At 42.3% G+C, this 26651-nt stretch overlaps 1 protein-coding gene across 2 annotated transcripts in view; it reads left to right on the top strand.

Annotated features, from left to right (window-relative positions):
• The window catches only part of KLHL29 (kelch like family member 29), a 382418-nt gene that overhangs the window by 28061 nt on the left and 327706 nt on the right, over positions 1 to 26651 (top strand). The window lies entirely within an intron of this gene.

Raw genomic sequence — 26651 nt, 5'->3', positions numbered from 1 at the left:
AGTGTTTTGTTAAACATACATATAGTTAATTGCTAGGTCAGATTGAGGAATTTGATTACGGGTTACTATTTGTTCTTTTAGTTGATGTCTATTGCTATATGATACAGGGCAAAAATATATTTTTGCGCTTAGCACGCGTGTGTTTTATAATTTTTTAATAATATTGTGCAAGCGTGCTTTGGTGTGACTTGACTTGCCAAAAACATAACAAACAGCGTAGGCTTTTATTAATCCTTCTCTTTTTCTTCTCGTCATTAAATTGCCATAATTAGTGCAAGATGAGCCTACATGTTAACAAGCTGGGGGGGGGGAGAGGGGGGAGTTGCAGGCAGTGAGATTAAAGCCTCGTCTGAAGTGAGCGTTGATAAGATAGATTTGAAGAGGGGAGGCCATGTTGTCATTGTTGCGCTGTTAAAGCTCTCTCCCAAAACAATAGCGTGTAAAGCTTCACCTATGTGGCTAATCATGTTTGCATTGTTAAACACTTCCATAGCACAGCGGTGCTCACAGTGCTGCTTTAGATTAGATTAGCTGCATACTGTGTTGAATAGATAGCGTTTGAGTACCAAAGTGTCAGATGATACAGCCAGTTTAAAAAAACAAAAGGGGAAAAAAAAGAAGAAACAAAAAAAACAGCCTGAAAAAAGCGTCTCCCTCTCTCTTTCCTCTCTACCTTACCCACACCAGTGGGCCTGTCTCCAGGGGCCGAGGTTTGAACTTACTAGGATCAACAGCTCAGCAGGGCTGACCAGAAAAGCTGATCTGGAAATATGTTTTCTCTGCATTGGAGAGGGAGGTCTGATTCACTTACAGAACAGTACTCATTTTCAAAGCAGCCATACCCAAAATTCACTTTGCCTTTTACAAAGGGAGCACTCCACTGTCGTTGCACAGCAGCTCTAGCCCTGCCTTAGTCTAAAATGTGCAATCAGGTTATTAAACAGAAGCACTGATTTTCTTGCATGCATACTTAGGTCCTAATGAGTGGTTTTGTTTTGTTTTAATAAAACCAGGAAAGAAGGTGGTACAATGTGAGAGGGAGATGCACTGCCTATTCAGGTAGCAGTGGGGACCTGCTCCTGGAGAGATATCTTTCCTAGAGGGCTGATGCTGGGTTGTCACTTCAGAAGTTGCCGATGTTCAGAGTATGCCTGGTGTCTCTGAAGGCTGTGAGCGGCTGTTTTTGTTCAGATGCAGGAACGAATATTCAGTTGTGGCAGTGTGCATTGTTAGACCGAGTGTGTTGATTTTCAAAGCACAAGCATCTATGTTGCACATACCTTATCCCCTTGCTCCACCAAAAAATGGTAAAACTGCAGTTTGGAGGAACCAGTATCTTGTAGGCCAGCTGCAATAGCTCTGGTGACTGATAATCGGATGGATGGCTGACACTGTTTTTTCACATGTTCTTCATAGTGCGTTTACGGTGTCATGACTTAGACAAGCACATACTCAATTATGAATGACTTATCTACAAAGAAAAATAATAATAAAAAAAAAAGCAATAGAACACTTAATTAAGAGTTAGTGGTGGAGTTTCTGCTGTCTCTGATGGAAAGCTTCCAAGAGCAATTATACCTTTCCAAGAGAGTACCTGCTTCAGCCTGCCTGCTTAGGAATGCTTCCCACATAAAATAGAAGTTGGTACATACTTTTAGGCAGACAAATAAACTTATCGATTAGATGCTAATTGGAGTTGTGCAAACTGGAAAGGAGCCCGTACATATTTGAGAGCCTTCAGGAATAAACCTGCGTTAGTATTGTGTTGCAGATGATCCCACGGGCAGCTTATAGGAAGCCTAAAGAAAATTTGTCTCAGAAACAAGTTCCAACAGTTTGGTCCTCTATCTGTTTCAGCATCCCTTGGTATCCTGTTGACTCAGGAGCTCCCTCACGCGTTTGGGCAACATCAGTGATGCCATCGTCCCTGTAGTACCCTGGATTTTGTTGACAGTTGTCAGAAGTCCCTTTTCCGTGTCTTCAGAAATGATCTGTAGCAACTTTCTTCAAAAAGGGAAGGAGAAGCCAAGTGGCTTAGGTGGAATTGATTTTTTTTTTTTTTGGGGGGGGGGGTGGGAAGAACTGGCAGGTAAGTTAACGGTCAGCGCTTCTAAGGTAGTGTCTGAATCCCTCGAGGAGGAGCTGCATTGGCTGTGTGCATGGTACACTGCCTGGTCTCCTGGATCTGCTCTTCCCACGCTCGACCTCCCTAGCCCTGACGCGGGTGATCACCAGGCTGACTCCTCTCTCTCGGCCACTCACCTGAGGTTTCTCCTTCCTCTAGCAGGTCTCTGAAGTTCCCCTGGCGTGCACTACGCAGTCATACCAAGTCTTGTCACTGGATCTCAGGAGTTAACTTGTCTCTGTTCATGTGCTCAGAGGAGGGGATCCTCTGCTTTAAAAAAACAAACAGAAAACAAACCCAGAATTTCAGAGCTGATGACTTCCTTGCTTGCATCTCTCTCACTTTCTGGTTTCATGGGTTGCTGTAGGCTCACTTCTTCCCTTCAGGATCTTCCTTCCTTCCTTCCTTATGTTTCTATAGTTCATTTTTTTCCAAGCTACTGCATATTGTAGACTAAGCCCACTTAGCTCTATTCGCTTTTGCTGTCGTTTTGTTCTGTTTGCCTTTCATCCATGAATATGTATCTGTAGTTATTAGAGCTGCTTAAACAGAAAGCCTGGCAAGTAAATGTCTAAATGCAATTTGGTAGCTTGAAAGAAGGAGCAAAAGCAGCTGTATGTGACCAACGAGTGCTTTGCAAATCAAAGGGAGGATTGCTGTGTTAGAGAAAGTTATTCTCTTTTTGTCTCAGCTTTAAAATGATGATAGTTTCAATATGTCTGTATTTTTTGCCCATCAATCTTTCTTGTCTGCTGTGTTAGCTGACAGTAAGTAGACCATCAGGCAAAAGACCTCGGATTCTGCGCTCTGTCATTACTATGTGGTGTTTTTTCTTGCTTTTTTTCCCTCAAGAAACAATGCACGGGAGGAGGGCTTTAACTTAATTTCTTGGAAAGAGTTGCCTGAGAGTGATCACTTCAGATCCTGCAGTGGGTTTTAACCCACAACTCGTTATCGTGGCATGAGACAGAGTGATCAGTGAAAACCAAGCAGACTGCATTTTACAATCAGTGCAATCATCTGCTTTAATTATGTTACTTTATGTTCCCTATACAGAAGTAAGTAGCCAAAATTAAATTTTATAAGGAAGTTGTTAATGAATCTTAAGTCAGTCAGTCTTTTCAGTTAAATTAGAGATAGTAAATAGCCTAAACCTTGGCAATGCCTGTTCTAAAATTCGTCTCTGCCTGAACTGTGCTATCTTGGGGAATAAATCCACAGAAAAATTATTTAGGGTGCAGATTTTCTGTTCTTCTTGTTTAAGGCTCAAAGGCTAAATGGTGGCGTGATAGTCCTTTTGATGGACAGATGGAACGCTGTGTTTCCTAGATGTCGAGCTCCTTATGGATTGTATCAGTGATGGAGCCAAGATCAGTAACAGGAAGAGGAAAACTTGGAAGAGAGTATTTGAAGTACGAGTCACTGAAGGTACACTTAAAGTGATGTCCTTACCAGAGAGGTGATTTTGGGTGGATTTTGGTGTGTAATTCATGTCCATGTTGTCTTTCTGATTCCCTTACTTAGTTTGCTTGGTTGATGAACTAGGGTGTTCTCTGTGCGCTTGTTTGGAAACCTCAGCTCGGCCTAGTTTTTTGGAACATCTGGACAATCTCATTGAAAGCTATTGATGGCTAAAGGTAGCAAAGAACGCGCGTGTTTCATCGGCTTTGAGAAGGTGAAGATATCTTGTTTGTGTTTTTGTTTTTTTCTTTTTCTTTTTGCTGTAGCTGTTCTTTGAAACTTTAGGTATTGATCTCTCAAGACCTATATGCTCTAACCTCTGCTTTTCTATAAACTACCTTTGATAGGGAAGTTGAACAGGGCTGCTCTTACTGGTATATACCTCTTGTCAACTAAATTGTGGCCCTCTACTGAGAGTAGCCAAGGCTGGCATGCTCTTTCCCCAAGAGTCACACAAACGTCTTTTTAACAGTTAACTTGTTACCAGTGCATTTGTGTGTTGTGTTAAACATGATTCCTGATCTAGTGAATTACCAGGAAATAGTGGATGAACCTCTCTTACACTGACTCGGACAAAAATATTTTGTTGTAATTTTAATCTGTAAGAATGTGGCATTTCTGAGGATTTTTTTTTTTTTTTGAGCAAACACACTGCATGAAGGTAGCTGTATGGTTTGTAATACAACCTTGAAGGCGGTTGATTATATGACCTTAAAACTGCAAGACAGATTTTGTTCCATTTAAGAAAGTGTATGTATACTGAAAGTTTATGTGAGTACGTGATATATATACAGAAAGCTGTCCAGCCGAAGCTGTGCAGCGTCTCTACTCCTTTTCATACCTAGTGTCTGCATTTATCAGTGTGGTCGCGGCTTTTATTTGGGTTTTTTTTTTGTGTGTGTTTGTCTTGGTGCTGCCGTTACTGACTGACTGCGAAGCTCAAGACAAACATCATCTGCGTTTTTAACCTCGCTGAGCAGTCAGTCTGCTGTTTGAAGCTCCTGATTAGTGCTGAATTTGATCAGAAAGTGTGATTGAGAGGAGCAGCTTGTCGCTGCGCGTGATTAATGACAGCCCCACCTGCCCTGGAGCTTCCTAAGTGGCGGCAGCAATCCCGACTGGAGTGCCCTCTTCGCCCAGTCGGAGTTTAGGTTGCAGGTTTATTCCCTCGTCTCCCTCCCACCAGGAGTGCGAAGCTGAAAGAAATGCTCGGAAAATGCCTGTGAGGATTTAGGATTACGACAACAAACTCTTGGCTGGCGTGGTGAAGCGCACTGGTGAAAAGAGCGGGACAGATTTATTTGTGTTTCGGTTGTGCGTTAAGTAGAGTATATAAATACGAGCGGGCCTTGCTGCTCCCGTGATGGGTCCTTTGCAGCTACTGCGTACAGATTTCTTCAGGCTGCTTCACCTTGGCTTCCCAGGCCGCTCTGACTAGGTGGTACCTTTTAGCCGTTTATTGCAGGCTAGCCCTGTGCTAGTTCTCAAGGAGAGTTCCTACTTCTGTGTGTTTTTTCTTTTTTTCTAATCTCTTTCTCAGTTCTTAGGTCAAAATTCAACACCTGTTCCCCAGTAAGTGTCACACTGAGCTCCTGTTTGGCTTACACTGACCAAAATCTGCCAAGAAGTAGCAGTAAGCCTCTGTGGTGTCCTTGGATTTTTAGAGCAAAGCAGTCTGGCACTGTATCTGGAGAAATAAAGGCATGTAAAACATGTTCCTCAGTAGTAGGTGGTTTCTCCATGAATGAAGTCTTGCAGATACCCTTAGTCATCCTGATTGGTCTCACTAATATGATTCTGGTCTTTTATCTTTTGTATTGCTGATTGGACCGAGCGCAGCTTAGATATAGGGACCTGCCCGGGGGAAGCATGTATCTCAGTAATTGGCAAAGAAATGAAAACCGTAGTAGAAATGAAACTGTGAAAGCATCACTAGCACGCTTCAAAATTGCGTATCAGCGAGGGCCTGCCCCGCTCTGTTGCTCTGATGCCTCAGGTGGACGTTACGTTGAACATGAATGCTGCTTACGCTCTGCAGCTGATATGGTGCATGCTTCTAATAAAAGAAAAAAAAATTCTAAAAAGAAAAATCATTTTCTGGCATTCAGCACCAGGTGGTCTGCAGGTGGTTTGTTGTGGTAAGACGGTACTAGCACACAGGGCATGGCGTAACTTTTCCGGGTAGGTTGTGCGCTCTGGGGGAGCCCGTGGAGCCTTCTGCAGCTTAGGAGGTCTGGCCGCGAGGTATTGCTTCTGCTGACAGAGAGCTTGCAAGGAGACCAGGGCAGATGAGGAGGGGTGACTCAAGCACATGCACGCATCTGTCGCCTTTCTTAAAGTCAGAGCTGTTTGCATTCGAGGCAGTGAGGGTGGGATTCATCTCTCCTTACTTCAAACATCTGAGTTTAAGCTCCTTGCCCCAGGGTGCCTGCATAGTCAGGAGGAAGAAATAGATTGCCCTCTGCAAGGGCCAATTTCGAGTATTGCAGGTGTCGAGCTTGGGCTGAGGTTAACTTTCCTCTTGGCCAGTTTACACTTAGGATGTGCTACCAGACACAGAAGTTTGGTGAGATGGATCCCACCCTCAGTGCCAAGCCTTAGGGTCAAAGCTTGTGCTGGTAGTGGTGGTTCTTGAGCCTTAACCTTCACGTACAGCAGTTAAACAGGCCCAGAGACAACCCCTTTGGTGTGAATTTGAGCCCAACGTGGGGCTGCTGCTGAATTAATTGCAAATTCAGCTTGTGGAAGGCCTGAAGTTGTGCCCCTCGACTGCCGATGTGCTCCTGGTTTCTAGCAAGCTTCTCCAGTGCACTGAGAGAAGCACCCTCTGCGCTTGCCACTTCATTTTAAGGCAAAACAGCCGTTTCCAGCACTTCTCTCCTGAATGCAGCAGAAGAGACTTTGTACGCAAATCCCTTCTCCAGCTTGTGCCTCTGTGCGCGGCGTGAATTAACATCAGTGTTTGTCTTCAAAAAAAACATCGCCACATTATGTTGTTACGTGCCAGCACGACAGCCTAATGGGGCCGCTGCATCCAGCTCCATCCCTCTCTCTGCTCGTTGCAGGAAATGCTATCAATTTAACTAATGAGGAAAGCGAACACAGGAACTCGCGAGTAGTCTTATTCTGGCAGACTGGCGTCTCTAAAATGGCCTGTCTCTCCTGCTCCTTTAGTTTAAGGAGATGACACACTAGTTATTTCCATTTCCCATCTTTACAACAGAGTCTAAAGAGCAACATCCTTTAAAGCGCAAGCGTGCGACGTAACGTCTGGAGAAATACTTGATCTACTTTGCCTTCCCGATTTACGTTTGCGGGGAAGGGAAGCCTCAAAAATGTTTAGGTGATAGGGACTTTTATTGTGCTTTTATTTATAGGTTGACATGACCAAGTATATGAGCGTAGTAGCTCAGACTTTGATAACTGCAGGTGTTGAGGAAGGATTTCTGTCCCCGTTTCAGTTTGGGGCCTGCGGCGAGGTTGTTTGGGGTTGGCCCCAAATCCCCCAAAACTTGGCTGAACAAGCAGTGAGAACCCAGCCCTGCTGCATCCAGCCCTGTTCCCTAGCAAGCTCTTTGTTTGGAAATACGACACACAATTTCGCGAGCATGCAAAAGGGTATGAATTTGAGACACTGTGGGAATGTGAACCCAGCAACGCAGCGTGCAATTCGTTTGCTTGCAGCAAATGCAAGGGAATTAAGCTTGGATGAAAGCAGTTTAAAGAATTCCCTTCTTTCCTGCAAGCTAGGAGTATACACCTGTGTACTTGGTCCTGCTGACACATGGTGACTTGGTCTGCGGTCATAACATGCTCGTGAATCTGAGTGTTCGGAGAAATTATGGCATTCATACTGTGAGGCTAATAATACATTTTTTTTCACAAGTGTTGTAAAGCTGGTGGTGGTTGTGGGTTTTTTATTCCTTTTTGAGGACCTGTGTTTGAATGGTTGTATAAAATGAATGGTATTTATTTAGTGATATTGAAATATATATTCTTGGTCTGTAGTTATGATAAGTCTCTATTCTGATGCATAAATCTGTTACTGCCTCAAATGGAGCACGAGCTTTAGGCGTACTCTCGTATCCTTCTGTGGAAGCAGAATTTTACCTGCTGACCTCTGAATGTCTCTTTAAGATAAACTTGTTTTCGCTGTACCTGAAATGTCACTAAACACAGATAAGTCTAAACAAAATACATCTGTAGGTTGTGAAGTGCAAGCGATGTGCAAAAAATGTAACGTAAGCTTATGCTTGATTCACCAAATAAAAACTAAAAGGTCTTAGTTAAATTACCTAGCTTTCAAATTGGTCATCAGATCTTTAGGTTGTTTATAAGCTAAAATTTGGTTTCTAGAGAGTGGAAAATAAGTATTACCCTAAGTGTACCATCGGAAAAGGGACTGCAAAAAGATGACATCTTGCTCGGGGGCTCTGTTTCTAGTCTGTATGTGTCTCAGGATCTATTTTGCCCCCTCTTTTTCTTTTTTTTTCCTTCCCTTCTTCCCCGCCACAGATGAATGCTTTTGCTCTTTGTGGCGCTGCAGAGGCAGCCCGGTGCTGACAGAAGGGGCTGGACGCTGCCCTGGCAGAGCGCAGCCCCCAGAATTACGCACCCCGTTGCCAAATTCTTCATCACCGGCAGCTGTGCAACCCCGGCCAGGGCAGTGGGAGCGCGCAGGTGCCGCCGCGCGCGGGGAGCTTGGCCCCCAATCCTATCATTACGGTCGTGATGGACGCTGAGGAGAGCGGCCGGGATGGCATTGCGGGGTGGGCAGGCAGGCGGCACGGGAGCGCATCTTTTATTTGTGAACTGAGAAGGCTCGAGGTGGAAGCACGGAGCCACGATAAATCACAGCACCTCCTAAACGAAGCCTTCTCCCCTCCATGTCCGCTCTGAGTCAATCTGGTTTTACGTTCTCCTAGAAGAGAGCTGCTTGCGGAGAGTACGGGAAAGAAAAATTAAGAGGAAAGCGAAAGATCTATTCTCTTCCATATGGGATATTTCACTTTGTGAAAATTACTGTAAAATGATAAGGTTGCGAAATAAGTTCCCTGTGAATTCAGGCCGGTTTGTGTCTTAAAGGCATCTCCCTCCAGAAGCCAAAAAAAATAAATAAATAAATCTCAGCCATCCAATTAAATATTGGAATTTTGAAAACTTAGGAACAGCAATTAAATAGAGCCCCCTCCTCCTTTCATTTTTTTTGCTTCTTTTAAGGAAGCCCAAAGCACTTTGTAAGCTACAAATAGAGGTCATATCACACAATCCAATCCCCGTGGTCATTATCCAGAAAACTGAAATACAGCAGTCTCTGGGGCAAAACAAAGTAGCTTTTTAAATAGGGCACAATTTGAGGACAAGAAAAGAATGTCATCAAGCTGAGCTGAGATTTTTCTCAAGCTCACAAAATAAGTTGAGCCCTTAGGTGGCAATTTGAAGGGTCTGCATGCAAGGCTAGCAAAGGGGCCGCAGCCTGAAATAGGTGTGTAATTGTTGCACTGACCTCTGGTCTCAGGGCCCCTTCCCTCTCCCACTCAGTTTAAGGGGTTCAGGTTGTAGCAACCCATTTTAAGTTTGTTATTCAGCAAGGTGGTTTTTCTGTTAAAATGTCAGGGGAACGTGGAAGGATATGCTCTTCAGCCCAAACATCAGAAACTTTTTTTTTTTTTTTTTAAAACCTTGAATGATTTCACTACTTGGGTAACTGGGGAAATAAAGTAACCCCACAGAACTTGTCAAAACGGAAGCATAAACAGAGGCTTTGAGAGCCTGCATTTCAAGCGGAAAAGAAAGCATCTTCTCAAGCTGTGGCAGGTGATAGGTTTTTACGATGTTTTGACAACTAATGCTCTAAATTGTACACAAATATTAAAGCAATAGGTTGGATTTTGTTTTCAATAATTAGAGGGGGAGGGCTGTACAAAAATGCTAACTACTTTACTAGATTCCATCATTTACCTTTCCTATACAGTTCCATAAAATTATCAAGATTGAGTTGTGGCAGTTGTGATGAGTTTTCCTTTTTTCATTTTGGCCTGCGTGAATGATGTCCTCCAGGCACCTGGAATACGTGACGGGGGCTGTTTCTAATCAGGGATTCAGGCGAGGGAGAGTGGTTGCCTTGTCGGGAACGTGGGATTTCTAACCATCTACTGCTTTTGTTAAAGGATTTTTAGTACTGTTGATTATCCCTGCGTCTTGGGACTTGCAATAATTTTAGAAGTGGAAGAACTAGTCCCCACAGTTGTTCTCTGTAGGAAAGTGCTGCTGAAGATGTGGAGAAGCTGCTGCGTGGAGCAACGTTTTGGTATGTTTGACCCGACGGACTTAAAATAGTGATGTGTAGCGTTCTTCCTATGGTCTTGTGACGTTATTTCCAGAAACAAACAGAAAACTCTACCCTAAAGGTATTAAAGACTCTTACCTCAAAAACGTAATGTCTGGGGGGAGGATCCTAAATGGGCCGGGGAATAAACACTTGGATTCTGCTCCATAATCCACTGACAGTGATGTTGACCGTAAATCTCTGGCTGAGGCTGTTTTAATATTAAACAAAACGCTGCATTTTAATGGCATGAGCATGTGGCTGAGACATTAGCTCATGAGCCTTAATCCACTCCCGCCTTTGATAATTCATTTAGCTGTTCAGTCTGTCTGTCTCTCTGCCTCGGAAGCGGTGAAATGGGTAAACTCATAATCCCTTCCCAAGGAAATTCTGAGAAGGGTTGCACGTTATTCAGTCTTACCCCTGTTAAGGTCACGGGTAACTGAACCACTTGTTGAGGGGATGATACGGGGGTTCTCCTTTTTCTTTCCCTAAGCACTGGGAATTACTGCTGCTTTGGGGAGAAAGAGGACCGACAGCTCTGAAAGGCTGACACTCCACTTCAGAAGGCTGTAAATTGTGGAAAGAGAAATATCTCGGGGAAGAATATCCCAGCTGGAGCTGATGGAGCAGACCGGCACGTGTGGGACGTAGGCGGACACCAGGGCTCCGCGCGGGGAGAGAGGGACACTTGCCGCTGCTCCTGCAAAAAGGACTTTTGGAGCCCTTTCTTCTCCTCTTCTCCTTGCACAATATCCGTCGCCCGCGTGTTACCATGGGTTTCAGACCTGCCCTCGTCCCTCCTGCTGGGTCATTTTTTTCCCTTCTTTTGACCAGCCTCAGAAAAAGCAAAACAAAATTAAACGGGGGGAATAAACAAACAATATGTCAACGACATGGGGCTTGTTGCCATTTCGTTTTGCACGGTCTCTTTTCCCCACCCCAGTATATCTTGGTTATTTTGCCTGGCTTTTTAGAGAAGGAAGTGCCCATTGTGCTTTGTGTATAGAGCTGTGACAGTGGTTGGTCCCGGATGATTAACATAAAAATAATAAGTGCAGGATGCTAACTAAAATCTCAGTACTCACCGAGGATTAAAAATCCATCCCCTTTTTTCAAAAAGCAGAGCTGATCCTTTAGGGTTTTCAACCTCTCCTGATCACCCGCAAGTTCATGAGGGAGGTCCTGCAAATCTTGGGTTTAATTTGATATTTTAACTATCCAGATGCTTTTGGTTTTGTGTTTTGGCTGTATTTTTTTGTTATTGTTGCTGCTGCCGTTGAGAGTCATCCTGCTGGGTCCTTGAGCGCCGCGTTTTTCTCAAATAGAGTCTGAATAGAAACATAGGCAGTAAACGCGCGGTAATTCTAGTTGGTGGCTGTGTACTTTTTTTTTCCCCCAGGGTTGTTTGTCGTTGGTGTTTATGCACAAGTGTATTGCAGCAAAATCACCGGAGCTCTTAAGGTCTGTCATTCGTTGGCAGTGTTTTTGACAAGCAGTATTTTAGAGGTGGGAAACTCCTGCTGTTCTCTTTCTGATACAAGTAGTGCTAATTTAAAATAAATAATAAATAGGTTACATAAATATATATAATATATAAAAATATATATATAATATAAGGAAATACAGTGGAGAGATAGTAACTTCTCACCAGAACCCCAAATTGAAATGATTGTGTTCCACTGAAGAGAATCACAGGTTAATTTCATTCTTAAAAGATTTGCAAGTCACACTTTCACAGACAGTCTTGTTAATTTAATGTCTGGATTTTTTTTTTTTAATTGTGAAACTATTCTTTCCTCCAGCTATTTTCAGTGAGCTAGTTCCTAGAATTTTATACAGAAAGGATAATATTTAGGTCACTTGAAGTAGGCTGTTGGAGGCTTACTTCAAATATACTGTAAATATCATAGCAACAGTTACAGAAGAGGGAAAACAGTCCCCTCTTGCAGTATTAAGTATGAAGTGGCTCAGCTAAGCTAGTAATTAAAACTATATGAAATGTCATGCAGTGCCATGTTAGGCTGTGTGAACAGATGTTCTGCCAAACTCTTTGTTTTTAAAAAAAAAAAAAAAAAAATTCCTGGGATCCTTTAATGAGTCAGAAAAAAGCTGGTGGTAATTTGGCCTTTTTCCCCCTTTGCTATGTTGAGGAAACGGAAGTGAGTAGCCACAAAAAGAAAATATGCGAAGATTATTGCATTTAAAAATATTCAAGCTTTAATCTGAAGAGGAAAACTCCTCAGAAGAGTCTCTATAGCACTTGGATGGCCAAATAAAAACTCTGGGGTAAGCAGGGGCATGGGAGCTGGGAAGAAGTGCTATATATGCAACCTGGCCATACCCACTTCACAATACAGTGAAATAGCAACAACAGGTAAAAATTCAAGATCCACGGCCGTGAAAACCTTTCTAAATGTAGTATTTTTTTCCTGTAGCTGAAGAAAACAGTTGTTTCCTTAGAAGCCTGTGGAATGACTTGACAGAAATAGGTAAAATTAATAGGTAGTTTCTGTATTTAAACCAAGGTGAGATACCATAAAAGCGTGTGAAATAATGGAAAATGCGGGAAAGCAATGCAGGCGAAGCAAGACCGTGCGAAAAGTCGAGCACTTGTGTCGCAGTGTAAGTGCACAGACAGGGCTCACCTTTGTGTTTGCACCCTCCCAGTGCCGATGAGGTTGTAAGTGTCTGTCCGCTAAACGTATGCAAAGCAGATTGTACACAGCCATGATTTGAAACAACAACAGTCTTTCATCTCTGGGGAAACCAACAAATATTATAAAATCTAAATTGTCTGGAAGAAGTGGTTTGTCTTCGAATCCTGACAGCTTTCACCAGCTGAAATATATAAACGCACTCAATTCTAGCTTTTGAGCTTAGATTTAATGAGATGCTCAGAGGGAAATGTTTCGGCCGGCTTATATACATTGTAGAAATGAGCCACTGTATTGTCACGGATGCCTATTTTTCAACTTGTGATCCATTTGGTAAGTAATCATTTTATCAGACGACACCTGGGCCTGCTCTTTACCTGCCCTTTTGAAAATAATTTTGCACGGTAACGTATAATCATTGGATGGAAATGGAGTTCTGTCACCGATGCTACTGAATAGCCGCTGATTGGCATCAAGCTGCGCGAGGCGGAAGGATGCAGGATCCGGCTCCCTGGAGTCGGAGCTCCAGACTTCCCAGTTGTAATTCTGGCCCTTGAAGAAGGGAAATATAGGGGGAGGAAATTAAAGAAGAAGAGAAAAGACGTTTTGCTCTTGGCCTAGTATCGTAAAAAGATACTTAATCCGTAGCGGAAAGGTAAAGGAGTGTGAGCTGGCCTTGTTGCAGTGTAGCGCTCTGTAATTGCAGTGAGCAATCTGCCATCCTCGTTCACTGCTTCCTATAGCTCGGTGGTGAGAGACGTGATCCAGTCGCAGCGTCTTCCATTTAGTGAGGAAATGAATTGGGATGTGCTTAAAAAGAAAGGCTTTGTTGCACTGATGTGGGGACAAAATTACGTTTTGGCAAAGAGATCCTGGTAAGAAGTAGAACAACTGTTTGAGTTGCATCAAGTCTTAGAAAGTTGTTCGGTTTGATCTGTTATCTGCTTACTAATTTTGAGCTGAAATGATGGGAAGGAAAAGAGTGCTCTGTAATTTTCCCCTGTTGTTAAGAGCCTAAAATACGTTAGTCTAAAACGTGTATGCCCTTGATTTTTCTTTCTCGGGTATGAACGTGAGCTACAGGTCACTGGAGTCTTCAGCTTTTTGGCAGAAAAGAGAATATTAGAAAATATTCTAATATGTATTGCAAGACCAATTCGGAAGCAAGCAATATTTTGCAATTGTGCTAGACATTATTCGAGCTCCTGAAGACAATCCCCCTAAATGACCAAATTAAATGCGTGGAAAAGGAAACAAAGAGAAGTACCACATGCCTGAATTTCCAGATAACGTCTTTTCACTCCGAGGCTAATGCCATGCTTACTGGGTTATCTAAGCTGCCTCCTTTCCTATGCCATCAAGGGCAACAATCTTTGGTGTCATCTAGGTTGTCCTGTCTGTATCTGGAGTAGTCTACTCTTTGCGTGACTTCTCGCTTAATTGCCGAATGTGCTCACTTCTCAAGTATCACAGGATTTTTTTTTTTTGTCAGCCTTTTCTGCATATTTCTCCAGCGGCTTAACTGCCAGAATAGATGTTGGCAGATATTTTGGCCTCGTCAGTATGATGGATTTCATATATTTTCATCTTTTTCTGGAAAACCTTAAAAAGAATAAATTCTTCAATTTTGATTACTCTTGGTGTTTATTCAATGAATTCCCTTATTCTAAATACTTGATCCTTCACAGAGAATTTGTTTTGAAGGCATTCAAATGCCTATCAGTGGATTCAGATTTTCAGTTTTCATTGCCAAATGCTAGAAATAATTCTCAAGTCATCTCCCATACCCCCCTACTTTGATGGCCAAATCTTGCCAGCATGGGTCCCTTTTGCGCCCATTGGTTTGTTTTTTACTGAAAAATTGGGTGAATTTTTCATATCTTTGTATTCTTCTCCCTTCTTATGAAATGTGTGACTTGAGACTGTTGTGCCTTGGATTTTATAGCCAGTTATTAACTGGAAATGCTGGACAGGATTTTTTTTTTTTAGGTTTTCAGTCTCACACATGCTTTAATCTTTGCTTGTATATTGGTTGAGTTGACACTCAGAGAAGATAGGTTTGTCAGCAAACTGCAGTCTTCTGATATGCTATTAAATTGAGTAGCAGTAGTGGATTATTCTTCACACATCTCGCAGAGAGGTCTATGGTAGTGCCTTCTGAGGCAAGAAAGCGCCTCCTTGTTGGGCAGTAGTACCTGTTTTAAGTTTTACCAAATCCGCGTTTAGTTTAGCTTTACAGGATACACCTTGATGGTGGTGTTTTATTTTGGTTCATGGTATAACACTTTAGAAGGCTCCAGGGAGAGCAGTACTGGAGGTTGTCCTATTCCTATTGTTAAGGAAGAGAAACTGAGAATGTTTTCCATTAGATCTGTTAGATTTTGCTACTGTTGGATGTTGACCTGGAAAACTGTGGGTTAACTCTAGGTTTGCTGCTTCCTTTTTCCATGGTAAAGCTGATGCTGGAAGAGACTTTTTGTTTACCGTTGAAAGAAGCATAATGTCTTCTTAAATCATCTTTATCTGTTATTTTTAGCATAAGCTAATTTTCCTTTTGTTCTGTATGCTTTTCCTGGCCTGGAAGAATTTGGGGATTTTTATCAGTCATCTCTTCATTCCCAAGTTTCAACGTTTTCTGAGTTGGTTTTCACTGGCGATGTTCCCTAAAGCTGTCGTTATTGCATCTTTTGTGCTATTGTCTGTGCTTGGAGATGTTAAGGAGCTTAGCTAGGACTGTTTAATTTCTCTGTTAAAGCCAATGTTTTTAAATAGCGTTTATCTGTTTAGCACCTCTCAAAAGTTTGTTGATATGTTCCCATATCTCTCTTCCTGTGCAGGTTTTTCCTTCCTCATTATAGCTGATAGCAGCTTTCTGGGCAGGGCCTATGAACTTGGAAGGTATTTTACTTTAGCTTTTTTCAAAAGCTACCTATTTCATAACATTAACTACTTAGTTCTTGTTTTCACACCACTTTTTCCTTTATGTTTTATTTCTAATGTCAGCTGCTTATCTCTCTGAAGGTGTGTATGGGAAGTTTTTGGGGGTTTTTTTTTGTTTTGCTTTTTTTCCCTACAGCGAGTTCCCATACGTCTGATTTCTGCTCCTCTAGGTAACTTCTGCTGTGGGAAGTGGTTGCTGGACAGTCAGCTAGCCTATAACATGTCAATTTTGAGTTGCTGGATAGGCATCTCGGAGTTCATGAAATCTATTACTGATATTGATCTGAAATTGCCACCGCAGTTGTGTTTAGTCTTCCAACATGGATTTTTCTCAGTACCTTTTGTTTTGCTTTTTTTTTTTTTTTAAGTTTGCTTTTTATTCCTGCCATACGTGGGAAGCGATCAGATCAGATGTCAGCCATGCTACATGCTTTAATATCCTGGGTAAGCTGAGCTAAATTTTCATTACAGTGGACGGGTTTGTAATCTGATCGATGGATAGATATCCTTCTAGGGGAATGAATATTCCACCAACTAGGAGACCCAGAGCAATTCTGTCAATTTTTTGCTGTCCTGATTTTTTAATTTTCTTTTTTCGCACCGTGCTTGCCAGTTGCATCCTTCTCTGTAGCAGTTGTCATTGGCCATCTCTGCGTCCAGGCTCTCCGCTGTAAGCAGATGTCATGGCTGAGGACACTGTCACAGTTTGTAGCAAGCGTCGAGTTCATCAGCGCAGTTGTCTGTTGGTGTGCGCTATCCTATAATTGTCATTTTCCTATTTCTCATTTGAAATGCAGCTTGGAGAAATTGACTGTTAATTGGCTCCCAGTCCTTCAGCGATTTTTCAACATTAGGTATCCTAATTTAATGCTCTTTCTGCAGGGAGGGAGGACCAGTTTCCCTTCTTGGTTCAGCATGCCTATGATGAATTTTTATATTTGGTTGTGAATTTTAACTCACTCCTCAACCTCAGCACAAGCTATAGATTTTTGAGAACATACTCATCTGTTTTCTTTGTTGCTTGCAGAGCTTTTGACCTTGCTGTTTTCTTATATGCCAGAGAGCTATAATTGTAGGCAGTAGAGAAGCGCTCATTTTGGAAATTGCTGTTACATTTGGAGTATATCCCTGCCACTCCTCCAGCCGTCCCCAGCTGCTCAGCCGGTGCAAGGCCCCTGGAAGGGGAGCCAGGAGCACTCCCGTACCCAGCCCCCAGGCAGCCAGCCTGGCCTGAGAAGTCACCGACAGTGGATTGAGTAACACAGCCGCATTGTCTGAGGGGGATGAGGGAGAAGCTCCAGTGGTGCCATGTGACTATAGAGATGTAACCACTACTCAGCAGATAATGACAAGTAGCAGAGGGTAGCAGCATCTTCAGCTGCTCCAGATACATCCGTGGCCACGGGTGCCTTCTCTGAGCCTAGGTATCTGGATAATTTCTCCAAACACTCACATTTGAGACCTTCCTACAGTTTTTTGGAAGGGCAACATTGTCTGGCATATTGACTAAACCCACCTTACTTGGGGACCTCTGTTTGCTTGTCGCTCTAAGTCTGCAACCCACCACTGAGGATAAATGAGAAACAGTAAACATGTAGCATAGCAAATAGATTGCTTTTGACGTGACTCTTTTTGGCCTACCTGTCCTGGGTTAGCGTTAACTGCAAGTTGCCACTCTTGGTGTAGCCCACAAGGTTCCCATGGTGTTCCCAAGCCACTTCAACTATTTCAAGATTCAGAGCCTAAGGAAGATACCGCTGGCCCATACTACCTTAAACGTTAAATAATATCTCCCTCTACTTAATGCCACTGAATTGGATGTCTTCCAATTCCTAGCTGTGCCCAGTTCTAGTACACAATATCTACTTTTTCTTGCGAGAGTTGCAATGATAAATTGTTCTAGTTCCTTTTGTGTTGTTTTTGCTCCATCTTAAATGCAGCTTTCTGTGCATGGCAGGGAAATATCCCTTCCCATCGAAGTGCTGAACTGCTTCTGTATAGGAAGTCCTAAATAATACTGACTTGCTGTCATATAGTGTGGCATATTGATCTGTAATTTTCAGTCCAGTACCACATGTAGGTTTCTTGGCTTTCTCATAGTCTGATTCCCTCCTATCATTGAGTATCTGTAATGTTAAAAAAATTTTTTTTTTTCCTTTAGGATGTGTTCTGAGTGCAGCATGAGTACTGTTTGACTCTCCTCTTCATTTATGTGGCTTGGTTATTACAGTGAAGAAACGTACAGGCATGCATCTCCAGCTTTTCCCGGGATTTTGGGCAGTTTTACACATTACTGCTAAAGTATGTAATCACAGGTGGAAACTGTGCTGCCAGGGATAATCTCTTGTTGTTTGTTACATTGAGTGCTTTTTCTTTTCTTGTCCTATTTTTTAATGAGTCCCTCTGAAGTAGGCTAAACCTAGTTGTCCTTTTATCAAATCTGGGTTGGTGATGGCTGTTAGCTGCAAAGTAACTCCATGCTTGCACCTGTTTAAAAAAAGAAAAAAAAGGCGTTTGTGCGCTGCTTTGCACATTAGCTTTGTCTCTTAGGCTACAGCTGATTGGGGTTATGTGCTTAGATATCGACAGTCTCTACTCTGTGAGAAGCTGCACTGTGGTTTTTTTTGGCCTTGCACTTAGCAATATTAAGTAGTCTGCACAAGTTTTAAACGCAGAAATTTTCATCTCTGCTGAAGCCGGTAATCATTTACAGCCATAAGAAACAAATGGAAGGCAGAAGTTCAGTTTCCATTGCAGGTATGAACTGAGGATTTTTTTCTTAAGAAATAAGGCTTACTTGATGGAGGATCTTTTTAGCCTTAATCAGTTAATTACTTGATTAGAATCTGAATTATTAAATCAACTATGTGAATATCCGTAAAGCAGTTACTGAGGTCCTTCCCAGCAGCTTTTCTGCAGACAAAGAAAAGGACTATTTAAACTGAATGCAAGGTTCCTTCCAATCAACGCAAAGGGTATTTTATGTTTCTGAACTTTGGATCAAGTCCTACAACACCAGAAAGAGTGAAGTGACTTAACAACTTGGCATGGGTACTGTTTCTTCCCCAGCACCCGCCCCACTACTCGGTTTGGGCTGTCTTCACTTTATTAATAGAAACTATTGTCTTTATGGGCAGCCATGGATTAATAACAAAACATATCTGTGATGGTATCTCCGTGATGCTCTAAGGATGCAAGTGAATTTTAGGGTGACTCTCGGGGACCCTCTCATGTTGCTAACCGATATAGTGAGGAGAAAACAGAATTACTTTCTGGCACACGATCCCTGAAATTGCAAAAGGTCATGGGCAGAAAACTTAGATGTCCAGTGTTTACACTCTTGCCTCTGTGCTTAGTTCTCCCATGGACAATAAATTGCATCTACATGTACTGACACGGTTCCAAGTAAATGCATTTTTAGGAAGCCGAGTGTATCAGTTCTGGCAGAAGAAGAATATGCAGATGTAGTTGTACTACGTCAGTTGTTCACATTAGGCTGTTTTTACCTACTCTTTGAAGAACACATCTCAATAGTAAAACAGATAAAGATATGAAGAGTCAATAGACTTGATGTGATAGGCAACATCTTTTAATAGAATTACCGGTATTAAATTATGGATGAACTATACAGCAAAATGAGCACAACAGGCTTTTGTATTTTCCACTCATTTTTTTCCCAGCATTGTGTATCTCAAATTGCATTCCTCTGTAGATATTCCTCTGATTTTATCATGGGACAAACAAAACTATACCCCTGCTCAGCCAAGCACTTGACATTGTTTGAATTTCAGCAAAATGAGTGGGAGTGAAGCGCCCTGAATCAGAGCTTTAGTTCGCAGCCCTCCAAACAATATTGCAAAAGACTTCCTAGTACCTCCTCGACTTCCTGAAAACTTCAATTTGTGAATTAACTTGCATGTTTGTTTTCATGCACAATCCAGCTGGGAGCCTTGTGTGGGCACAGACAGCCCCCGAGAGCGGAGCTTGGAGCACGGTCCCAGACAAGAGCGTTGGGGCGACGCCACGCTGTGCTCCCCTGGGGCCGCAGGAGCCCTTTCGCAGCGTGGTGACCATGCTAAGAAGAAAACAAGATCAGTGCTAACTAGTTCCCCAGGGAGCTTTGCGCGATCCCCTGTGTCAGGGTGGTGGCTGTTGTGAAATGGTGTCTTCTAGGGGGCAGGAGCAGCAAGCCCCGAGGTCTCCAGGAGCTGAGAGCTCCTCACACAAGAGCTCTTGAACTTCCTTGTAGAAATGTCCTTTGGTAGTTAATTCACTTCCCCAGTACAGGTCACAAGAAGTAGAAATGTTTCACAGGTAATAGAGCAGTTGATCAGGACAAATGCAGTTTGCTGGGGGTCTTTTTCTGCCCTCCCCCCCCACCTGCTGCATTATGTTGTGGTTTAAAGCAATACAGGCTGAAGTCATCACTGTGGATGAGGCCATTGCAGTGCTTGCTGCTTATTGAAGTCCTTTTTAGTCTCTGCATAACTGAGGTTGTTTTAAATGCTATAAAGGTGTCTTCAAAGACTTAAATTTTAAATATAGACAGCTCAATCTTGTATGGCTACACCTGCAACAAGAAACTAAGTAGGACCAGGGCATGGGCTTGAGCGTGGCTGTGTGTTAGCGTGATCTTAGCATGCTCCTGGACGTGGTTTTGGCCAGCAGCTTTCCCTGGACCTTGTCCCAGTATGGGCTGCCATAGCACGGACTGGGAAATGTTTCTGCTGTGCAGTATAGACCAAAATCCATCTAGGGTGGAGGTGAGCATACAGATGGGAGCCGCATATTTTCCTCCTATGCCAGAGAAATGGGCACTAACCTGATCCAATTTACTAATTCTGTTTGCTGGTGTCATAAATTTCTTTGTTTTTCTTGTTTGTTTTGGATGCGTGCGACACCCGAGCACTTTGGTACGACGTAGCGGCATGCTGGCTTGCCAGGGAACTGTAGCTCATCTCTCCACTCCCGTCAGGGAACGCAGTAGCTGCGAGCGCAGCGTCGGGTACAGGCTTGCCTTTCCTCTTGTGCTACGGGAGTGACACAGGATGGCTGGAAAGGGTCCCCCCCACCCCGATGATGGCCTCCATAGCCTGCTGATTATACCAGTGTCCCGGGGGTGGAAGGTGGGTTGCAGCACGTTTCACAAGGGCTGGGTCATTTGCCACCATCTGATCTTGGTTTAACAACCAAGAATATTAAAACTCACTCACGCCGACAGTGTTTTAAAGATGTAATGTAACTGTCGGTCCATGTGATGTTTTGACATACTCTTTCTGACGCTTGCATTAATCCCTCCTTAACACATGTGAATTTGAGGCTGAACGGATTCTGACACTTACTTGGTCAGGTCTAATGCAGGAGGTTTAGAGGCGCTTTTCGAAAATCGTTGTGGGTTTTCTCGCCTTTTTGGGGTACTCGGTCCATCTCTGAAACTTACAGTTCCAAGAAATACAGCTTTGGATTGACTAAATTAACTTTTCTTGATCCAAGAGATTAAACGTGGCTGTAAATTTTTAAGTAGAACCAGTTGCTGCAATTCCCCATCAAAGAAAATCTTGTGAACTTGAACGAATAAGATTTAAAGAAAGCGTTCTCCTGGGGAAACTGATTAGTTAATACTTATGTAATATCTTTCTCCTTCCTCTCCTTGTGCATCTCCAGACCTGAAAAAACACAAACGGTTCTTACATCAAAAGAACGCTCAAGTCCTTTTTATTGACAAATATTGCGAAAAGGTAGACTCTTATTTTTGGCTTGAGTAATGGTCTGAGCCTTCATGATTCCTTTGATACACGTAAAGTAGGTCATAATCCCCACCACTGCATCCTTAAAGTGGTATAAATCTGGGTTTCCAGAGTTTTAATTACAGCGGCTGCTCCCATTAGGTGGTCTTGTTTCATGGCAGGATGCTAGACAGCGCTCTTGCTCGAAGTCATTGCTGTGGACTACGGCTACGTCTGTCAAACCATAATGAGCAATGAAAGAATGAAGAATGTTAATTTAACTGATGCTGCTTTTGCTGTTAATGTAAGTACCACCAGCTGCACCTCATAAACATTGCTGTTTGCTTGCCTGAGCTTTGCTATTCTGCGAGGCCCGGCTTGATTGATAGAGGCAGAATTAGAATGATGGGTTGCGTGAAGCAACTCTTCTGTAATGCTACTTCGGTGAATGCTTTTTGTGTTGCAAGACACAGCTCTGAAATTTTAATTGCTTTTCAAACTAGCAAGTGCTGCTCGTGTCAAATGCTGATAATTGGTTTATGACATAGAGGTATTATAAATTAAGGAGAGGTCAGCATAGATAATGCGCATATTACCTACTAGAGGAAAAATGCTTTGGTAGAAGTGACACTTAGGAGAACCTCACTTTCGCATGCTGGAGTTCTCATTGCTCATATGTGGCTTCTTAAACAATGGATCCTGTTAGGAAAGGACTATCTTGAACAATAGTGGTGTTCAAAGTCACTTTAGAAGTAGTGAAATTACTGAATAATGCAAAACTCCATGAATGGCTTTTTTTCCAGCCCATTAAGTGTTTATGTAAACCTTCAAAATAAAGCTGCATAACTGCCTTTCATCAGTCAGGCATCGTGTGCACTGAGCAAAAGCACATTTTGTTCTTGCACGTGTCATTGGGAGGATGATCAGCCCCAAGAACTTGACACAGGCCACGTTTGCTCCAGTGCCATCTCGTCCAGGAGCATCTCTCTCTCTGTCGCTTTCCTTCCTGCCCTTGGTCCACGGGTTAAGATGCTCCCATATCTTTTAACGTGAAGCTTCCTGTCCTTAACATCCTCTCCAGTAGTTTCTTCTTTGCCCTGATTGTTTCATGAAGTGTTCCTCATTTCAGTGTGGTTCCATTCTCAATCTGTCCTATTATATCTAGTTATCTTCAAGGGTGATTTACTGCAAGCTTGTGTTCTTATTCTGAGTGTATGTCAGGGTGAAATGTTCTAAAGCCTAATGATTTAGGTCATTTTGCTTTAAATCATTTAGGTAATTGATTCATTCTTGTCCTATATTGTCTCTTTTTTTTTTACTTATTTCCATAATACTCTGTGGTTACTAGTAATTCAAACATTATGACTTACAACTAAATACTTTATACCAATTTTTGCTAATCATAATAACATACTTCATCTCTGCACACTATTAAGCTTTAGAGCTTTATATTCTTTGTTAAGTAATAAATATTGTAACTTTATTAGTTTTTAAAAATAGATTACTTGTGATTCATGGCAAGCTATGCTTGCATAATTTTTCTGAATACCTACAATCAATGAAGTTACTTGGATTGAGTGTGTACATATGAAAGGAAGCAGAACTAGTGGTTACCACTAGCAAAACCTAGCGGTTATGGCATCAGGCTGCAATTCTGGGGTCTGGTCCCTGCTTCCGAGATGCTGCATGGGAGTGATGAGAACCTGGGGCGATCCCTTTTTTCTGCTGTATGTCCTACCAATGGGCAGTAGCTTATACCATCTCTTTTTCATGTTTTACTCAGAGCAAAGTGAGTTGAATTTGCAGAATTGGGGTGTTTCTTCGTTTAGTTTCTGGATTGCAGAGCGCGGGATCCTAGAGGCTCTGACTAGCATGGTTTTGGTACGTATAGAAGCACAAACGTCTTCAAAGCTTTCAGGCCAAGTACAAAGAACCCAGAGAGAAACGGCTGTTAAGTCATACTAATACCATGGATGTCAGCTCATAAAGCTTGCTGAAGCTCTGCTTCAGGTACTGTGTCCTCCTTTGGCCACAGCCTGTATGTACCCTGTCACCTGTGTGTCTCTGAAGGAGTTGGCTTCTTCATTTTTATTGGTTTTGAAGATAATTATGTACGCTTAAACTTTTAGTGGCCATGCACTTAGGTGCTGTAATGAGATTTTCCAAAAACACTTATATGTACTTAGGGTCCTAAACTGGTTATAAAATGGCCCCATGCCTTTAAGCCTATATATAGCTTATATATCTTTCTCTCCCACTTAGTTCTCTTTTCCTGGTGTGTGACTAAGAAATTAAGTTTTCTTGGTATTATTTTCAGTGAACTAGTCCCAGTAAAGAAAATAATCTCTGAGCAACTGCTGACTATATTGAAACTGAGAAAATAATGTCAGAGTAGTTCCAAAACGGAAAGATCTGACTTCTTGGGAAAGGTTACAGAAGGAAAAGTAAGCATTTATGCAGTTATAAAGACTGGCAATAGTGTAGATAGGTACTTAAGTTTTACAGTGTGGAAGCACAGACATGCTTGAATTGACATCAGATGGCAAGGATATATCCTCCATGGGATTTTGTGTAGAATTTCAAAGGATTACCCATCACCTGGAAGAAAATTAATTGATAACATTTAATGAGATTAAGCCTAAGTTTTAATATAAGTTCAAAATTAAATTTGAAATCAATATTAAAAAATCTCACATAGCTGAAAAATATTTATTTTAATACAACTTGATATGAATTTTGTTATGCTTGCTTTTTCGTAAAATACTTTGGCTGGAATATTTCTTAAGGAAATGGAAAACAAGTACTTTTGTCTCTTGCAAGAGTGTTTTTCCTTTTAATAGGTATCTAGAACTATTTCACTTATAACCACTAAAAGCAGAAGAATTTCTTCCATAAATCAAAGAGTCATTTTAATGGGCCAACATTAGCAAACAAAATTCCATGAGGATTTCATATCATCTTTGCGAAGTTTCTGTTTGCTATCTAGTTCTTTTTTGTTTTTTGTTTTTTGGTTTTTTTTGCCTTGAATAACTGTGAACAGTTATGTGAGAGCTGTGAACAAACCAAAGAAAAGATAATAAGGAGGTAGCTCAGGTACTGTGTACACACTACCATCGTTTGTCACTTCCACAGAAATCCCATCACCCCCTAAACTTGACTTCTCAACCTCCTTCCATTCGTTTCTTTTGGCCAACATAAGCTATTAAATGGATCCAGTGAAGCCAGTCCGTTCCTCGACCCTTATCTGCCTGCAGCAGCTTTTCCCGAAGGGCAGGACCACTTCTTTCGGGAGCGGTGCTGAAGGCACCTACTACCAAAGCCTGCTCTGTGGTATCAAAATCCCACGCTTGGCCAAAGGACAATATGGTTAGTAATGTGGCCTTTTGCTACAGAAGTGGACGTGATCCGAATTGCTTTTAGGAAGTGAATTCGCAACTGAATGCAGTTCTGGCAAAAGGAAAAGGGATGAAAGTTCAGATGAATTATGGAGAGCTGACAGCCTTACCACCAGGAATTTTTTCTGTCCAGTTTCAGAAGAAGCTACTGCTGTGTTCAGAAGCACTGAAGTCACCATGGGTAAAGGACTGCGAATTCCAAGTTCTGTTTTATTATGCAGGGTGGACCTTAGAGCACTGAAGGGGTCCATAATCTGGTCACGTTGCTAGTTCCTAGTTTTGCACTCCAACATACGCTGATCCTGGAGCATTTTTAAGGAGGGACGGAAGCTTTGCCTGGCCATTTCCGGAATAGTAAACACTTTCCTGGAGCTCTTAAGGTAAAGGAAAACCTTAGGGTATGATGTCTCTCTGAATTTTGTTCATCTCAGCTTGTAGCCCAGAGACTAGAAAGTGCACATGGAGATATGCCAGCCTTTTCACTCTTTCGATACCCTGTGGTAGCCTCAATGTCGCCATGAAAGCCACAAAGCGAGGATCAAATGAGAGGAGCCCCCAGCTTCTGTGCCTCTCTTGTGAGCTTGCAACCCACACCATTTCCACTGCTTTCTTTCTGATGTTGGTCTGAATTTTGCCAGAAGCAGATCTACTGTAACAGCAGTGCCTCAGTGGTTTAAATATTCCATGTTTAAAATGGAACGGGTGGAGGGAGATAATATTTTTCTTTTTAAACAACCAACAAAAAAATTGCAGTGAATTCTGATGCTGCACCGGAACTAACTATTAAGGCAGGCTGCATTAAGCAATCAACAAGTAACACTTTTGTTTTCAACAACTCCATTTACCTCATGTTAATTTTCTTCGGGATTCTGGATAGATTCCTTAATGTACTACTAACCATTATTTTCTCACCTAGTTTGCTCAGTACTGACAGATAATAGATGATCCTATTACAAATAAATTTGACACTGCATCCATGAAGATGTGAAAATTGGAGTCTCTCATCATTATTTAAAATGTGTGCTCACTCACTCAAATGAGGTATAAGAGTCTACTTTGGAGATAAAGGAGGCCAGATTGCTGGAAAGGCTGCTTCAGTGTCACACAGGTTAATGTAGATGTATTATGTATTTATATAGCCTATAGGAGGATAACTTTTTAGCAAATGATTTAGGCTGAATGTGCACTTGATCAGGACCCTTATTAATAACCCATGGCCACACGATTCTCATGGTGTGAAATTACCCTTGCAATCATAAAGATTAATTCTAGAGCTGTCTCTTGTAGTTTGGGAGAAAGAGTCCAAAGAAACAGATGAGTCTTGTCTGAAGATGCTGAGCAGAGATTCAGGTAGACTGAGATCCAGCCTGAGATCCTGTGCTGTCACTGCCATTTGGATTAAAATCACATCAGTCTTTGCAGCATTCTTAAAATGGGGACAAGACTGCTTTTCTCTGAAGCTCAGGGAGCATGTTGCTTTTTGTTTTGGTGGGATGTTTTTTATTAAAGACTGCCAGCTTTGTAGAAAATGAACTTTCTGGAATGTGTGCTCACACAAGGTAGGTACAGCTTGGTGGGGGCCCAATGCCAGACCCAGACCTCCAGGCTGCAGGAGTTAAAAATAAGTTACTTTTTCCCACTGGGCATTACCTCATGCACACGTTTCCGTGTGAAGTGCAATAACCTGCTCAGAAGGTAGTGACTAACTTGATGGCGCACGCAGTGGGATTTGGTACAGAGGAGGGAAGAAGTGGTTAACACGTGACAATGGGCATTTTCTTCTACACTGAAAATGTGATTTTTCTCATTTGATGGGCCATCAGAGACAAATGCATTGGAAGCTCTTCGGAGCATGAATCTCTGCAGCTGATTGGTCCTGGATGCCTGTAAAATTTGCACAGGTCTTATGTCTCTGAATGTGAGCTGTTGCAAACACTGTGTACTACAGTGAAAGAGTTTTAAAAGGCATTTGCCTCAACATTGCGTGCTGGTGGCATGGAGCGCAGGTTGCGTAGCTCC

This window comes from Struthio camelus, chromosome 3 (assembly GCF_040807025.1).
Source record: "Struthio camelus isolate bStrCam1 chromosome 3, bStrCam1.hap1, whole genome shotgun sequence".
Classification (NCBI taxonomy): domain Eukaryota; kingdom Metazoa; phylum Chordata; class Aves; order Struthioniformes; family Struthionidae; genus Struthio; species Struthio camelus.
This window is presented reverse-complemented; position numbering and strand designations above follow the sequence as displayed.